Genomic DNA, 14,981 nt, shown 5'->3' on the forward strand with positions numbered 1-14,981 from the left:
GCAGATTGCAGGAGCCACTTGGTACTATCAAACCAGCCCGACTTGGCACTGGTGCCACCATGGGTCTGGTCACCATGCTGCCTATCATAGCTTTCCAGGAGCCAGCCGGTCACTCCCAGCCATAGGCCCCCAGACAAAAACCTCGGCCCCTTTCCCTGGCAAACAAAAGTAAGCTACCCCGCTTCTGGATGGCAGATTGCAGGAGCCACTTTGCACCATCAAACTAGCCCGACTTGTCACGGGGGCCACCTCTGGTCTGGGAACCATCCTGCATTTCGTGGATTCTAAGGAGCCAGCCGGCCACTCCCAGCCACAGGCCCCCAAACACAAACAACGGCGCTTTTCCCTGGAAAACAAAACTCGCCTGCCAAATTTTGATGGCAGATTGCAGGAGCCACTTGTACTATCAAACCAGCCTAACTTGGCACTGGTGCCACCATGGGTCTGGTCACCATCCTGCCTATCGTAGCTTTCCAGGAGCCAGCCGGTCACTCCCAGCCATAGGCCCCCAGACACAAACCTCGGCCCGTTTCCCTGGCAAACAAAAGTAAGCTGCCCCGCTTCTGGATGGCAGATTGCAGGACGCACTTGGTATTATCAAACCAGCCCGACTTGGCACTGGTGCCACCTCAGGTCTGGGAACCATGCTGCGTATCGTGGATTCTAAGGAGCCAGCAGGCCACTCCCAGCCACAGGTCCCCAAACACAAACAACGGCGCTTTTCCCTGGAAAACAAAACTCGCCTGCCAACATTTTGATGGCAGATTGCAGGAGCCACTTGGTACTATCAAACCAGCCCAACTTGGCACTGGTGCCACCATGGGTCTGGTCACCATCCTGCCTATCGTAGCTTTTCAGGAGCCAGCCGGTCACTCCCAGCCATAGGCCCCCAGACACAAACCTCGGCCCGTTTCCCTGGCAAACAAAAGTAAGCTGCCCCGCTTCTGGATGGCAGATTGCAGGACGCACTTGGTACTATCAAACCAGCCCGACTTGGCACTGGTGCCACCTTGGGTCTGGGAACCATGCTGCGTATCATGGATTCCAAGGAACCAGCCGGCCACTCCCAGCCACAGGCCCCCAAACACAAACAACGGCGCTTTTCCCTGGAAAACAAAACTCGCCTGCCAACATTTTGATGGCAGATTGCAGGAGCCACTTGGTACTATCAAACCAGCCCAACTTGGCACTGGTGCCACCACGGCTCTGGTCACCATCCTGCCTATCGTAGCTTTTCAGGAGCCAGCCGGTCACTCCCAGCCATAGGCCCCCAGACACAAACCTCGGCCCGTTTCCCTGGCAAACAAAAGTAAGCTGCCCCGCTTCTGGATGGCAGATTGCAGGACGCACTTGGTACTATCAAACCAGCCCGACTTGGCACTGGTGCCACCTCTGGTCTGGGAACCATCTTGCGTATCGTGGATTCTAATTAGCCAGCCGGCCACTCCCAGCCACAGGCCCCCAAACACAAACAACGGCGCTTTTCCCTGGAAAACAAAACTCGCCTGCCAACATTTTGATGGCAGATTGCAGGAGCCACTTGGTACTATCAAACCAGCCCAACTTGGCACTGGTGCCACCATGGGTCTGGTCACCATCCTGCCTATCGTAGCTTTTCAGGAGCCAGCCGGTCACTCCCAGCCATAGGCCCCCAGACACAAACCTCGGCCCGTTTCCCTGGCAAACAAAAGTAAGCTGCCCTGCTTGCGGATGGCAGATTGCAGGACGCACTTGGTACTATCAAACCAGCCCAACTTGGCACTGGTGCCACCTCTGGTCTGGGAACCATGCTGCGTATTGTGGATTCTAAGGAGCCAGCCGGCCACTCCCAGCCACAGGTCCCCAAACACAAACAACGGCGCTTTTCCCTGGAAAACAAAACTCGTCTGCCAAATTTTTGATGGCAGATTGCAGGAGCCACTTGGTAGTATCAAACCAGCCCAACTTGGCACTGGTGCCACCATGGGTCTGGTCACCATCCTGCCTATCGTAGCTTTTCAGGAGCCAGCCGGTCACTCTCAGCCATAGGCCCCCAGACACAAACCTCGGCCTGCTTCCCTGGCAAACAAAAGTAAGCTACCCCGCTTCTGGATGGCAGATTGCAGGAGCCACTTTGCACCATCCAACTGCCCGACTTGGCACTGGTGCCACCTCAGGTCTGGGAACCATCCTGCGTATCGTGGATTCTAAGGAGCCAGCCGGCCACTCCCAGCCACAGGCCCCCAAACACAAACAACTGCGCTTTTCTTTGGAAAACAAAACTCGCCTGCCAACTTTTTGATGGCAGATTGCAGGAGCCACTTGGTACTATCAAACCAGCCCAACTTGGCACTGCTGCCACCATGGGTCTGGTCACCATCCTGCCTATCGTAGCTTTTCAGGAGCCAGCCGGTCACTCCCAGCCTTAGTCCCCCAGACACAAACCTCGGCCCGTTACCCTGGCAAACAAAAGTAAGCTGCCCCGCTTCTGGATGGCAGATTGCAGGAGGCACTTGGTACTATCAAACCAGCCCAACTTGGCACTGGTGCCACCTTGGGTCTGGGAACCATGCTGCGTATCGTGGATTCTAAGGAGCCAGCCGGCCACTCCCAGACTCAGGTCCGAAAACACAAACAACGGCGTTTTTCCCTGGAAAACAAAAATCGTCTGCCAACTTTTTGATGGCAGATTGCAGGAGCCACTTGGTAATATCAAACCAGCCCAACTTGGCACTGGTGCCACCATGGGTCTGGTCACCATCCTGCGTATCGTGGATTCTAAGGAGCCGGCCGGTCACTCCCAGCCCTAGGCCCCCAGACAAAAACCTCGGCCCCTTTCCCTGGCAAACAAAAGTAAGCTACCCCGCTTCTGGATGGCAGATTGCAGGAGCCACTTTGCACCCTCAAACTAGCCTGACTTGTCACTGGTGCCACCTCAGGTCTGGGAACCATCCTGCGTATCGTGGATTCTAATTAGCCAGCCGGCCACTCCCAGCCACAGGCCCCCAAACACAAACAACGGCGCTTTTCCCTGGAAAACAAAACTCGCCTGCCAAATTTTTGATGGCAGATTGCAGGAGCCACTTGGTACTATCAAACCAGCCCAACTTGGCACTGTTGCCACCATGGGTCTGGTCACCATCCTGCCTATCGTAGCTTTTCAGGAGCCAGCCGGTCACTCTCAGCCATATGCCCCCAAACACAAACCACGGCCCCTTTCTCTGGCAAACAAAACTCAACTGCCCCTCTTCTGGATGGCAAATTGCAAGACGCACTTGGTACTACAAAAACAGCCCAACTTGGCACTGGTCCCACCATGGGTCTGGTCAGCATCCTGCCTATCGTAGCTTTTCAGGAGCCAGCCGGTCACTCCCAGCCATATGTCCCCAGACAAAAACCTCGGCCCGTTTCCCTGGAAAACAAAAGTAAGCTACCCCGCTTCTGGATGGCAGATTGCAGGACGCACTTGGTACTATCAAACTGGACCGACTTCTCACTGGTGCCACCTCTGGTCTGGGTACCATCCTGCGTATTGTGGCTTCTAAGGAGCCAGCCGCCCACTCCGAGCCACAGGCTCCCAAACACAAACAACGGCGCTTTTCCCTGGAAAACAAAACTCGCCTGCCAATATTTTGATGGCAGATTGCAGGAGCCACTTGGTACTATCAAACCAGTCCGACTTGGCACTGCTGCCACGATGGGTCTGGTCACCATCCTGCCTATCGTAGCTTTTCAGGAGCCAGCCGGTCACTCTCAGCCATAGGCCCCCAGACACAAACCTCGGCCCGTTTCCCTGGCAAACAAAAGTAAGCTGCCCCGCTTCTGGATGGCAGATTGCAGGACGCCCTTGGTACTATCAAACCAGCCCAACATGGCACTGGTGCCACCTCTGGTCTGGGAACCATCCTGCGTATCGTGGATTCTAAGGATCCAGCCGGCCACTCCCAGCCACAGGCCCCCAAACAAAAACAATGGCGCTTTTCCCTGAAAAATAAAACTCGCCTGCCAACTTTTTGATGGCAGATTGCAGGAGCCACTTAGTACTATCAAATCAGCCCAACTTGGCACTGGTGCCACCATGGGTCTGGTCACTATCCTGCCTATCGTAGCTTTTGAGGAGCCAGCCGGTCACTCCCAGCCATAGGCCCCCAGACAAAAACCTCGGCCCGTTTCCCTGGTAAACAAAAGTTTGTTAACCCGCTTCTGGATGGCAGATTGCAGGAGCCACTTTGCACCATCCAACTGGCCCGACTTGGCACTGGTGCTACCTCTGGTCTGGGAACCATCCTGCGTATCGTGGATTCTAATTAGCCAGCCGGCCACTCCCAGCCACAGGCCCCCAAACACAAACAACGGCGCTTTTCCCTGGAAAACAAAACTCGCCTGCCAAATTTTGATGGCAGATTGCAGGAGCCACTTGTACTATCAAACCAGCCTAACTTGGCACTGGTGCCACCATGGGTCTGGTCACCATCCTGCCTATCGTAGCTTTCCAGGAGCCAGCCGGTCACTCCCAGCCATAGGCCCCCAGACAAAAACCTCGGCCCGTTTCCCTGGCAAACATAAGTAAGCTGCCCCGCTTATGGATGGCAGATTGCAGGAACCACTTGGTATTATCAAACCAGCCCGACTTGGCACTGGTGCAACCTCAGGTCTGGGAACCATGCTGCGTATCGTGGATTCTAAGGAGCCAGCAGGCCACTCCCAGCCACAGGTCCCCAAACACAAACAACGGCGCTTTTCCCTGGAAAACAAAACTTGTCTGCCAAATTTTTGATGGCAGATTGCAGGAGACACTTGGTACTATCAAACCAGCCCAACTTGGCACTGGTGCCACCATGGGTCTGGTAACCATCCTGCCTATCGTAGCTTTTCAGGAGCCAGCCGGTCACTCCCAGCCATAGGCCCCCAGACACAAACCTCGGCCCGTTTCCCTGGCAAACAAAAGTAAGCTGCCCCGCTTCTGGATGGCAGATTGCAGGAGGCACTTGGTACTATCAAACCAGCCCGACTTGGCCCTGGTGCCACCTTGGGTCTGGGAACCATGCTGCGTATCATGGATTCCAAGGAGCCAGCCGGCCTCTCCCAGGCACAGGTCTCCAAACACAAACAACGGCGCTTTTCCCTGGAAAACAAAACTCGCCTGCCAACTTTTCGATGGCAGATTGCAGGAGCCACTTGGTACTATCAAACCAGCCCAACTTGGCACTGGTCCCACCATGGGTCTGGTCACCATCCTGCCTATCGTAGATTTTCAGGAGCCAGCCGGTCACTCCCAGCCATAGGCCCGCAGACACAAACCTCCGCCCGGTTCGGTGGCAAACAAAAGTAAGCTGCCCCGCTTCTGGATGGCAGATTGCAGGAGCCACTTCGTACTATCAAACCAGCCCAACTTGGCACTGGTGCCACCTTGGGTCTGGGAACCATGCTGCGTATCGTGGATTCTAAGGAGCCAGCCGGCCACTCCCAGCCACAGGCCCCCAAACACAAACAACGGCGCTTTTCCCTGGAAAACAAAACTCGTCTGCCAAATATTTGATAGCAGATTGCAGGAGCCACTTGGTACTATCAAACCAGCCCGACTTGGCACTGGTGCCACCATGGGTCTGGTCACCATCCTGCCTATCATAGCTTTCCAGGAGCCAGCCGGTCACTCCCAGCCATAGGCCCCCAGACAAAAACCTCGGCCCGTTTCCCTGGCAAACAAAAGTAAGCTGCCCTGCTTGTGGATGGCAGATTGCAGGACGCACTTCGTACTATCAAACCAGCCCAACTTGGCACTGGTGCCACCTCTGGTCTGGGAACCATGCTGCGTATTGTGGATTCTAAGGAGCCAGCCGGCCACTCCCAGCCACAGGTCCCCAAACACAAACAACGGCGCTTTTCCCTGGAAAACAAAACTCGCCTGCCAAATTTTGATGGCAGATTGCAGGAGCCACTTGTACTATCAAACCAGCCTAACTTGGCACTGGTGCCACCATGGGTCTGGTCACCATCCTGCCTATCGTAGCTTTCCAGGAGCCAGCCGGTCACTCCCAGCCATAGGCCCCCAGACAAAAACCTCGGCCCGTTTCCCTGGCAAACAAAAGTAAGCTGCCCCGCTTCTGGATGGCAGATTGCAGGAACCACTTGGTATTATCAAACCAGCCCGACTTGGCACTGGTGCCACCTCAGGTCTGGGAACCATGCTGCGTATCGTGGATTCTAAGGAGCCAGCAGGCCACTCCCAGCCACAGGTCCCCAAACACAAACAACGGCGCTTTTCCCTGGAAAACAAAACTCGCCTGCCAACTTTTTGATGGCAGATTGCAGGAGCCACTTGGTACTATCAAACCAGCCCAACTTGGCACTGGTGCCACCATGGGTCTGGTCACCATCCTGCCTATCGTAGCTTTTCAGGAGCCAGCCGGTCACTCCCAGCCATAGGCCCCCAGACACAAACCTCGGCCCCTTTCCCTGGCAAACAAAAGTAAGCTGCCCCGCTTCTGGATGGCAGATTGCAGGAACCACTTGGTACTATCAAACCAGCCCGACTTGGCACTGGTGCCACCTTGGGTCTGGGAACCATGCTGCGTATCATGGATTCCAAGGAACCAGCCGGCCACTCCCAGCCACAGGCCCCCAAACACAAACAACGGCGCTTTTCCCTGGAAAACAAAACTCGCCTGCCAACATTTTGATGGCAGATTGCAGGAGCCACTTGGTACTATCAAACCAGCCCAACTTGGCACTGGTGCCACCACGGCTCTGGTCACCATCCTGCCTATCGTAGCTTTTCAGGAGCCAGCCGGTCACTCCCAGCCATAGGCCCCCAGACACAAACCTCGGCCCGTTTCCCTGGCAAACAAAAGTAAGCTGCCCCGCTTCTGGATGGCAGATTGCAGGACGCACTTGGTACTATCAAACCAGCCCGACTTGGCACTGGTGCCACCTCTGGTCTGGGAACCATCCTGCGTATCGTGGATTCTAATTAGCCAGCCGGCCACTCCCAGCCACAGGCCCCCAAACACAAACAACGGCGCTTTTCCCTGGAAAACAAAACTCGCCTGCCAACTTTTTGATGGCAGATTGCAGGAGCCACTTGGTACTATCAAACCAGCCCAACTTGGCACTGCTGCCACCATGGGTCTGGTCACCATCCTGCCTATCGTAGCTTTTCAGGAGCCAGCCGGTCACTCCCAGCCATAGGCCCCCAGACACAAACCTCGGCCCGTTTCCCTGGCAAACAAAAGTAAGCTGCCCTGCTTGTGGATGGCAGATTGCAGGACGCACTTCGTACTATCAAACCAGCCCAACTTGGCACTGGTGCCACCTCTGGTCTGGGAACCATGCTGCGTATTGTGGATTCTAAGGAGCCAGCCGGCCACTCCCAGCCACAGGTCCCCAAACACAAACAACGGCGCTTTTCCCTGGAAAACAAAACTCGTCTGCCAAATTTTTGATGGCAGATTGCAGGAGCCACTTGGTAGTATCAAACCAGCCCAACTTGGCACTGGTGCCACCATGGGTCTGGTCACCATCCTGCCTATCGTAGCTTTTCAGGAGCCAGCCGGTCACTCTCAGCCATAGGCCCCCAGACACAAACCTCGGCCTGCTTCCCTGGCAAACAAAAGTAAGCTACCCCGCTTCTGGATGGCAGATTGCAGGAGCCACTTTGCACCATCCAACTGCCCGACTTGGCACTGGTGCCACCTCAGGTCTGGGAACCATCCTGCGTATCGTGGATTCTAAGGAGCCAGCCGGCCACTCCCAGCCACAGGCCCCCAAACACAAACAACGGCGCTTTTCTTTGGAAAACAAAACTCGCCTGCCAACTTTTTGATGGCAGATTGCAGGAGCCACTTAGTACTATCAAATCAGCCCAACTTGGCACTGGTGCCACCATGGGTCTGGTCACTATCCTGCCTATCGTAGCTTTTGAGGAGCCAGCCGGTCACTCCCAGCCATAGGCCCCCAGACAAAAACCTCGGCCCGTTTCCCTGGTAAACAAAAGTAAGTTAACCCGCTTCTGGATGGCAGATTGCAGGAGCCACTTTGCACCATCCAACTGGCCCGACTTGGCACTGGTGCTACCTCTGGTCTGGGAACCATCCTGCGTATCGTGGATTCTAATTAGCCAGCCGGCCACTCCCAGCCACAGGCCCCCAAACACAAACAACGGCGCTTTTCCCTGGAAAACAAAACTCGCCTGCCAAATTTTGATGGCAGATTGCAGGAGCCACTTGTACTATCAAACCAGCCCGACTTGGCACTGGTGCCACCATGGGTCTGGTCACCATCCTGCCTATCGTAGCTTTCCAGGAGCCAGCCGGTCACTCCCAGCCATAGGCCCCCAGACAAAAACCTCGGCCCGTTTCCCTGGCAAACATAAGTAAGCTGCCCCGCTTATGGATGGCAGATTGCAGGAACCACTTGGTATTATCAAACCAGCCCGACTTGGCACTGGTGCAACCTCAGGTCTGGGAACCATGCTGCGTATCGTGGATTCTAAGGAGCCAGCAGGCCACTCCCAGCCACAGGTCCCCAAACACAAACAACGGCGCTTTTCCCTGGAAAACAAAACTCGCCTGCCAACATTTTGATGGCAGATTGCAGGAGACACTTGGTACTATCAAACCAGCCCAACTTGGCACTGGTGCCACCATGGGTCTGGTAACCATCCTGCCTATCGTAGCTTTTCAGGAGCCAGCCGGTCACTCCCAGCCATAGGCCCCCAGACACAAACCTCGGCCCGTTTCCCTGGCAAACAAAAGTAAGCTGCCCCGCTTCTGGATGGCAGATTGCAGGAACCACTTGGTACTATCAAACCAGCCCGACTTGGCACTGGTGCCACCTTGGGTCTGGGAACCATGCTGCGTATCATGGATTCCAAGGAGCCAGCCGGCCACTCCCAGGCACAGGCCCCCAAACACAAACAACGGCGCTTTTCCCTGGAAAACAAAACTCGCCTGCCAACTTTTCGATGGCAGATTGCAGGAGCCACTTGGTACTATCAAACCAGCCCAACTTGGCACTGGTACCACCGTGGGTCTGGTCACCATCCTGCCTATCGTAGATTTTCAGGAGCCAGCCGGTCACTCCCAGCCATAGGCCCGCAGACACAAACCTCCGCCCGGTTCGGTGGCAAACAAAAGTAAGCTGCCCCGCTTCTGGATGGCAGATTGCAGGAGGCACTTGGTACTATCAAACCAGCCCAACTTGGCACTGGTGCCACCTTGGGTCTGGGAACCATGCTGCGTATCGTGGATTCTAAGGAGCCAGCCGGCCACTCCCAGCCACAGGCCCCCAAACACAAACAACGGCGCTTTTCCCTGGAAAACAAAACTCGTCTGCCAAATATTTGATAGCAGATTGCAGGAGCCACTTGGTACTATCAAACCAGCCCGACTTGGCACTGGTGCCACCATGGGTCTGGTCACCATGCTGCCTATCATAGCTTTCCAGGAGCCAGCCGGTCACTCCCAGCCATAGGCCCCCAGACAAAAACCTCGGCCCCTTTCCCTGGCAAACAAAAGTAAGCTACCCCGCTTCTGGATGGCAGATTGCAGGAGCCACTTTGCACCATCAAACTAGCCCGACTTGTCACGGGGGCCACCTCTGGTCTGGGAACCATCCTGCGTTTCGTGGATTCTAAGGATCCAGCCGGCCACTCCCAGCCACAGGCCCCCAAACACAAACAACGGCGCTTTTCCCTGGAAAACAAAACTCGCCTGCCAAATTTTGATGGCAGATTGCAGGAGCCACTTGTACTATCAAACCAGCCTAACTTGGCACTGGTGCCACCATGGGTCTGGTCACCATCCTGCCTATCGTAGCTTTCCAGGAGCCAGCCGGTCACTCCCAGCCATAGGCCCCCAGACAAAAACCTCGGCCCGTTTCCCTGGCAAACAAAAGTAAGCTGCCCCGCTTCTGGATGGCAGATTGCAGGAACCACTTGGTATTATCAAACCAGCCCGACTTGGCACTGGTGCCACCTCAGGTCTGGGAACCATGCTGCGTATCGTGGATTCTAAGGAGCCAGCAGGCCACTCCCAGCCACAGGTCCCCAAACACAAACAACGGCGCTTTTCCCTGGAAAACAAAACTCGCCTGCCAACTTTTTGATGGCAGATTGCAGGAGCCACTTGGTACTATCAAACCAGCCCAACTTGGCACTGGTGCCACCATGGGTCTGGTCACCATCCTGCCTATCGTAGCTTTTCAGGAGCCAGCCGGTCACTCCCAGCCATAGGCCCCCAGACACAAACCTCGGCCCCTTTCCCTGGCAAACAAAAGTAAGCTGCCCCGCTTCTGGATGGCAGATTGCAGGACGCACTTGGTACTATCAAACCAGCCCGACTTGGCACTGGTGCCACCTTGGGTCTGGGAACCATGCTGCGTATCATGGATTCCAAGGAACCAGCCGGCCACTCCCAGCCACAGGCCCCCAAACACAAACAACGGCGCTTTTCCCTGGAAAACAAAACTCGCCTGCCAACATTTTGATGGCAGATTGCAGGAGCCACTTGGTACTATCAAACCAGCCCAACTTGGCACTGGTGCCACCACGGCTCTGGTCACCATCCTGCCTATCGTAGCTTTTCAGGAGCCAGCCGGTCACTCCCAGCCATAGGCCCCCAGACACAAACCTCGGCCCGTTTCCCTGGCAAACAAAAGTAAGCTGCCCCGCTTCTGGATGGCAGATTGCAGGACGCACTTGGTACTATCAAACCAGCCCGACTTGGCACTGGTGCCACCTCTGGTCTGGGAACCATCCTGCGTATCGTGGATTCTAATTAGCCAGCCGGCCACTCCCAGCCACAGGCCCCCAAACACAAACAACGGCGCTTTTCCCTGGAAAACAAAAGTCGCCTGCCAACATTTTGATGGCAGATTGCAGGAGCCACTTGGTACTATCAAACCAGCCCAACTTGGCACTGGTGCCACCATGGGTCTGGTCACCATCCTGCCTATCGTAGCTTTTCAGGAGCCAGCCGGTCACTCCCAGCCATAGGCCCCCAGACACAAACCTCGGCCCGTTTCCCTGGCAAACAAAAGTAAGCTGCCCCGCTTCTGGATGGCAGATTGCAGGACGCACTTCGTACTATCAAACCAGCCCAACTTGGCACTGGTGCCACCTCTGGTCTGGGAACCATGCTGCGTATTGTGGATTCTAAGGAGCCAGCCGGCCACTCCCAGCCACAGGTCCCCAAACACAAACAACGGCGCTTTTCCCTGGAAAACAAAACTCGTCTGCCAAATTTTTGATGGCAGATTGCAGGAGCCACTTGGTAGTATCAAACCAGCCCGACTTGGCACTGGTGCCACCATGGGTCTGGTCACCATCCTGCCTATCGTAGCTTTTCAGGAGCCAGCCGGTCACTCTCAGCCATAGGCCCCCAGACACAAACCTCGGCCTGCTTCCCTGGCAAACAAAAGTAAGCTACCCCGCTTCTGGATGGCAGATTGCAGGAGCCACTTTGCACCATCCAACTGCCCGACTTGGCACTGGTGCCACCTCTGGTCTGGGAACCATCCTGCGTATCGTGGATTCTAAGGAGCCAGCCGGCCACTCCCAGCCACAGGCCCCCAAACACAAACAACGGCGCTTTTCTTTGGAAAACAAAACTCGCCTGCCAACTTTTTGATGGCAGATTGCAGGAGCCACTTGGTACTATCAAACCAGCCCAACTTGGCACTGCTGCCACCATGGGTCTGGTCACCATCCTGCCTATCGTAGCTTTTCAGGAGCCAGCCGGTCACTCCCAGCCTTAGTCCCCCAGACACAAACCTCGGCCCGTTACCCTGGCAAACAAAAGTAAGCTGCCCCGCTTCTGGATGGCAGATTGCAGGAACCACTTGGTACTATCAAACCAGCCCAACTTGGAACTGGTGCCACCTTGGGTCTGGGAACCATGCTGCGTATCGTGGATTCTAAGGAGCCAGCCGGCCACTCCCAGACTCAGGTCCGAAAACACAAACAACGGCGTTTTTCCCTGGAAAACAAAACTCGTCTGCCAACTTTTTGATGGCAGATTGCAGGAGCCACTTGGTAATATCAAACCAGCCCAACTTGGCACTGGTGCCACCATGGGTCTGGTCACCATCCTGCGTATCGTGGATTCTAAGGAGCCGGCCGGTCACTCCCAGCCCTAGGCCCCCAGACAAAAACCTCGGCCCCTTTCCCTGGCAAACAAAAGTAAGCTACCCCGCTTCTGGATGGCAGATTGCAGGAGCCACTTTGCACCCTCAAACTAGCCTGACTTGGCACTGTTGCCACCATGGGTCTGGTCACCATCCTGCCTATCGTAGCTTTTCAGGAGCCAGCCGGTCACTCCCAGCCATAGACCCCCAGACACAAACCTCGGCCCGTTTCCCTGGCAAACTAAAGTAAGCTAACGCGCTTCTGGATGGCAGATTGCAGGAAGAACTTGGTACTATCAAACCAGCCCGACTTGGCACTGGTGCCACCTAGGGCCTTGGAACCATCCTGCGTATCGTGGATTCTAAGGAGCCAGGCGGCCACTCCCAGCCACAGGCCCCCAAACACAGACAACGGCGCTTTTCCCTGGAAAACAAAACTCGCCTGCCAACTTTTTGATGGCAGATTGCAGGAGCCACTTGGTACTATCAAATCAGCCCAACTTGGCACTGGTCCCACCAAGGGTCTGGTCAGCATCCTGCCTATCGTAGCTTTTCAGGAGCCAGCCGGTCACTCCCAGCCATATGTCCCCAGACAAAAACCTCGGCCCGTTTCCCTGGCAAACAAAAGTAAGCTACCCCGCTTCTGGATGGCAGATTGCAGGACGCACTTGGTACTATCAAACTGGACCGACTTCTCACTGGTGCCACCTCTGGTCTGGGTACCATCCTGCGTATTGTGGCTTCTAAGGAGCCAGCCGCCCACTCCGAGCCACAGGCTCCCAAACACAAACAACGGCGCTTTTCCCTGGAAAACAAAACTCGCCTGCCAATATTTTGATGGCAGATTGCAGGAGCCACTTGGTACTATCAAACCAGCCCGACTTGGCACTGCTGCCACGATGGGTCTGGTCACCATCCTGCCTATCGTAGCTTTTCAGGAGCCAGCCGGTCACTCTCAGCCATAGGCCCCCAGACACAAACCTCGGCCCCTTTCCCTGGCAAACAAAAGTAAGCTGCCCCGCTTCTGGATGGCAGATTGCAGGACGCACTTGGTACTATCAAACCAGCCCAACATGGCACTGGTGCCACCTCTGGTCTGGGAACCATCCTGCGTATCGTGGATTCTAAGGATCCAGCCGGCCACTCCCAGCCACAGGCCCCCAAACAAAAACAATGGCGCTTTTCCCTGAAAAATAAAACTCGCCTGCCAACTTTTTGATGGCAGATTGCAGGAGCCACTTAGTACTATCAAATCAGCCCAACTTGGCACTGGTGCCACCATGGGTCTGGTCACTATCCTGCCTATCGTAGCTTTTAAGGAGCCAGCCGGTCACTCCCAGCCATAGGCCCCCAGACAAAAACCTCGGCCCGTTTCCCTGGTAAACAAAAGTAAGTTAACCCGCTTCTGGATGGCAGATTGCAGGAGCCACTTTGCACCATCCAACTGGCCCGACTTGGCACTGGTGCTACCTCTGGTCTGGGAACCATCCTGCGTATCGTGGATTCTAATTAGCCAGCCGGCCACTCCCAGCCACAGGCCCCCAAACACAAACAACGGCGCTTTTCCCTGGAAAACAAAACTCGCCTGCCAAATTTTGATGGCAGATTGCAGGAGCCACTTGTACTATCAAACCAGCCTAACTTGGCACTGGTGCCACCATGGGTCTGGTCACCATCCTGCCTATCGTAGCTTTCCAGGAGCCAGCCGGTCACTCCCAGCCATAGGCCCCCAGACAAAAACCTCGGCCCGTTTCCCTGGCAAACATAAGTAAACTGCCCCGCTTATGGATGGCAGATTGCAGGAACCACTTGGTATTATCAAACCAGCCCGACTTGGCACTGGTGCAACCTCAGGTCTGGGAACCATGCTGCGTATCGTGGATTCTAAGGAGCCAGCAGGCCACTCCCAGCCACAGGTCCCCAAACACAAACAACGGCGCTTTTCCCTGGAAAACAAAACTCGCCTGCCAACATTTTGATGGCAGATTGCAGGAGACACTTGGTACTATCAAACCAGCCCAACTTGGCACTGGTGCCACCATGGGTCTGGTAACCATCCTGCCTATCGTAGCTTTTCAGGAGCCAGCCGGTCACTCCCAGCCATAGGCCCCCAGACACAAACCTCGGCCCGTTTCCCTGGCAAACAAAAGTAAGCTGCCCCGCTTCTGGATGGCAGATTGCAGGAACCACTTGGTACTATCAAACCAGCCCGACTTGGCACTGGTGCCACCTTGGGTCTGGGAACCATGCTGCGTATCATGGATTCCAAGGAGCCAGCCGGCCACTCCCAGGCACAAGTCTCCAAACACAAACAACGGCGCTTTTCCCTGGAAAACAAAACTCGCCTGCCAACTTTTCGATGGCAGATTGCAGGAGCCACTTGGTACTATCAAACCAGCCCAACTTGGCACTGGTCCCACCATGGGTCTGGTCACCATCCTGCCTATCGTAGATTTTCAGGAGCCAGCCGGTCACTCCCAGCCATACGCCCGCAGACACAAACCTCCGCCCGGTTCGGTGGCAAACAAAAGTAAGCTGCCCCGCTTCTGGATGGCAGATTGCAGGAGGCACTTGGTACTATCAAACAAGCCCAACTTGGCACTGGTGCCACCTTGGGTCTGGGAACCATGCTGCGTATCGTGGATTCTAAGGAGCCAGCCGGCCACTCCCAGCCACAGGCCCCCAAACACAAACAACGGCGCTTTTCCCTGGAAAACAAAACTCGTCTGCCAAATATTTGATAGCAGATTGCAGGAGCCACTTGGTACTATCAAACCAGCCCGACTTGGCACTGGTGCCACCATGGGTCTGGTCACCATGCTGCCTATCATAGCTTTCCAGGAGCCAGCCGGTCACTCCCAGCCATAGGCCCCCAGACA

Source organism: Melospiza georgiana, chromosome 8 (assembly GCF_028018845.1).
Source record: "Melospiza georgiana isolate bMelGeo1 chromosome 8, bMelGeo1.pri, whole genome shotgun sequence".
Taxonomy (NCBI): domain Eukaryota; kingdom Metazoa; phylum Chordata; class Aves; order Passeriformes; family Passerellidae; genus Melospiza; species Melospiza georgiana.